A 3,302-nucleotide genomic window follows, 5' to 3' on the forward strand; every position below is an offset into this window, starting at 1 on the left:
CTATATTGATGGATAGTATAAAATAATGTGCAACTCTTTTTTTATTTCTTTAGAAAGCATTTTAAAAGTGCTTCCTCAAGAACAGTTGTGTTTTTTAAAGACAATGTTAATTGCAGTCATCATTTTCAATGGTTTGATCTTGTGTCTTCATCGCGCTAAGACAATCTTTGCCAATCTTTGCCAATCTTTGCATTCGTAGAAAAGTAAGTAAGTGGACTCCACATGCGCGTCTCGGTCGTGGAGCGCGCCCCCGTGTTCTCCTCTGCAAATGGGCTCCGTGGCCAAGCGCCCCCATCCCCACCACCTGTGATCACGCAGAGGCCTGGAGGGGTCGCCGCCCAGGTCCCACCAGCCCGCGAGGCAGAGCATGGCAGCCATCCCCTCCAGCCGCTCGCTCGTGGCTGCCCACGACTACTACCGGCGCCGCCTGGGTTCCACTTCCAGCAACAGCTCCTGCGGCAGTACCGAGTGCCCCGCGGAAGCCATTCCCCACCCCCCGGGTATCCCCAAGGCTGCCCAGGGTCACTGCTGGGCCAGCTTCTTTTCGGGAGGTCCACCCTCCAGTTCATGGCCACGGTGCTGGAGTCCGCGGAGCACGCGGAACGCCCCCAGGCCTCCAGCAGCATGACCACCTGTGGCCTGGCTCCAGATGCCCCGAGGAGCCCCGTGGTCAGTCCAGCACTGCTGGACTGGGCCCCCGTCCTGACCTGAGGGGTGACCACCAGCCCCAGGCCTGCGGACGTGCTAGGCCACCAGAGCCCCTCCCGCCCCCTCCCCACCCCCACGCCGCACCCCCCACCCTGTAGACTAGGTGGCTGCAGCCAGCACAACTCCACATCCACACAGCAGACACCAAAGAGGAGAGGGCCCTGCTCTCCACGGCCTAGTCTGGCCCAGCCTCAGCACCTAGGAGGTTTCCTGACACCCAGAACTGTGCACCTGACACAAGTGGAAAATAAACTGCAAGCAGAAGGGGAGGGCAGGGGAGGGCAGGGGAGGGCGGGGGAGGGCAGGGGAGGGCGGGGAGGGGACAGATTTTCGAATTGGGATATGGCGATAAAGATAAATATAAAAACAAAATGAGGCCTTAGACATGAGGGGCCAGACGTAAACACAGACATATGCAAATACAGGTGTCCACCTTTCCCCTTGTTTCCAGCTCTGTGCAATAAAGGGTGTAAAATCTTTAGTAAGGGCCGGGCGCGGTGGCTCACGCCTGTAATCCCAGCACTTTGGGAGGCCGAGGCGGGTGGATCACGAGGTCAAGAGATCGAGACCGTCCTGGTCAACATGGTGAAACCCCGTCTCTACTAAAAATACAAAACATTAGCTGGGCATGGTGGTGCGTGCCTGTAATCCCAGCTACTCAGGAGGCTGAGGCAGGAGAATTGCCTGAACCCAGGAGGCGGAGGTTGCGGTGAGCCGAGATCGCGCCATTGCACTCCAGCCTGGGTAACAAGAGTGAAACTCCGTCTCAAAAAAAAAAAAAAAAAAAAAATCTTTAGTAAAGGAGAGAAATGTGTTTGCATTCCTGCCCTGCCAAGTATTAGCTGTGCATCCATTACTTAATCTACATGAACCCCTCCCCCAGCATTTGTAGAAAGTTTGTCATGGCGGCTGTTTCGCAGGTTTACTTGGGAAATCAGTATAAAGTTCCTGGAGTAAAGATCTTTCACTAACATTGCAGCCTCTACAACTTCCTCCTCCTCCTCATTATTTCTTTTACTTTTCTCTAATTTCTTTCTTTCTTTCCTTTTTTTTTTTTTTTTTTTTTTGAGAGAGGATCTTGCTCAGTTGCCCAGACCCAAGCTGATGTGTAATCTCAGCTCACAACAACTTCCACCTCCCAGGCTCAAGCAATCCTCCTACCTCAGCCTCCTGAGTGTCTGGGTAATAATTTTTCTATTTTCTGTAGAGACAGGGCCTCACCATGTGGCCCAGGTGGTCTGGAACTCCTTACCTCAAGGGATCCACCTACCTCAGCCTACAGGCATGAGCCACCAAGCCCAGACTCGCATTATTTCAAGAAATAAAAAGTAGAAACCCTCATGCACATAATCAAAATGTGAGTCTCCAAGAATCCATTCTGACAGTGAGGGCGAAGATTCTGTACTCTTCAGTTCCTAGTCAAGGGTGTTCAGGGTTCTTTCCCCACACAATTTGTCTCTGTTTCCAGAATTTCCACTTCAATTATTTCCCTCTCTGGTTTCTCAACAATATTTTTGGAGTATGTTAACTGAATGGCAACATCACACTCTGAATCAAAGAATTTTCTGAAAAAATGAGTGCCCCTGCATTGTGGCAGTTTCATGTTATGAGTCATGATGATATGCAGATGCTTTATCCACGGGGAGTGCTGCTTTCACCGTACAAATGTCACCAAAAAGTTACCCTTTTCTTACTAACCCTGCACCTGCTTTCCACTTCCTTTAATTAAGATTCTACAATTTCATAATGACTTATATTTCATTTAGTCCCAAAGTGACAATCTGAATGATCCTGTTTTTTGTTTGTTGGTTTGCTTTTGTTTGGTTTGGGTTTTGCTCTTTTTTTTTTTTTTTCTGTATTTTACTTTGTCTTAAAAGGAAAAAAAAAATGTATTTTTTTTAATGAAAAAGACAAAGTTCAGTTAAACCACTTTAATTTGGTATTTTTATATCAGTACCTACGTTTGAAAATACAATCCCTGCTTTTTTCTCTGGAATAGGTGGGACTCTGAGAAACTGGCTCTAAATTCTACAGGACAAATGCTTCCACCCCATGATTACATGATGGAATTTGACAAATAAGCAGGATACAGATGACCCCATAATATCATCTCAATTTGTCGTGGACTTTTTATTTACAGTGTATTTCCCTCCTTAAGTTTTAGTCTTTCTAATACAAAACAATTTCTGCCTGAGAGGACCTCATTTTATTCAAATGGGGTAAGTGGGACCTAAAAGATGTTTGGTGTCTAAGGGAGCTAGCCTGGTGGTTACATTTTGTTAATATTAGTTCAGCAGTCATGTGTTGAATATCTACTTTGTGCTGAAAACTAAACCTTCCCTGGTGTTGAATCTCAGTGTGGCCAGCACTTGTTGGGGTTCCACTCATGATAGGTCACAATTCACCATCTGAAACGTGATTAAAAAAAAAAAAAAACCTTTATTTTTTTTAACTTTTTTATTCACATACTTATTTTAAATGTCACTTCTATTTATAGATATACAATAAAATCCTCAGCTCAAGAAGTCAGCTCTGCTGAGTAACACTAACTCCAATGAACATAAATTATAACTTAAGCCACTGGATGGTGAGAG

At 46.5% G+C, this 3,302-nt stretch overlaps 1 pseudogene across 1 annotated transcript; it reads left to right on the forward strand.

Annotated features, from left to right (window-relative positions):
• Window positions 1-221: 221 nt before the first annotated feature.
• LOC116553909 lies at window positions 222-783 on the forward strand (annotated as a pseudogene). Its single transcript, XR_004269962.1, has one exon. The product of XR_004269962.1 is annotated as a pancreatic progenitor cell differentiation and proliferation factor pseudogene (transcript).
• Window positions 784-3,302: the final 2,519 nt, after the last annotated feature.

This window comes from Sapajus apella, unplaced genomic scaffold, assembly GCF_009761245.1.
Source record: "Sapajus apella isolate SASKATOON/1434 unplaced genomic scaffold, GSC_monkey_1.0 scaffold13, whole genome shotgun sequence".
In the NCBI taxonomy this organism is placed as follows: domain Eukaryota; kingdom Metazoa; phylum Chordata; class Mammalia; order Primates; family Cebidae; genus Sapajus; species Sapajus apella.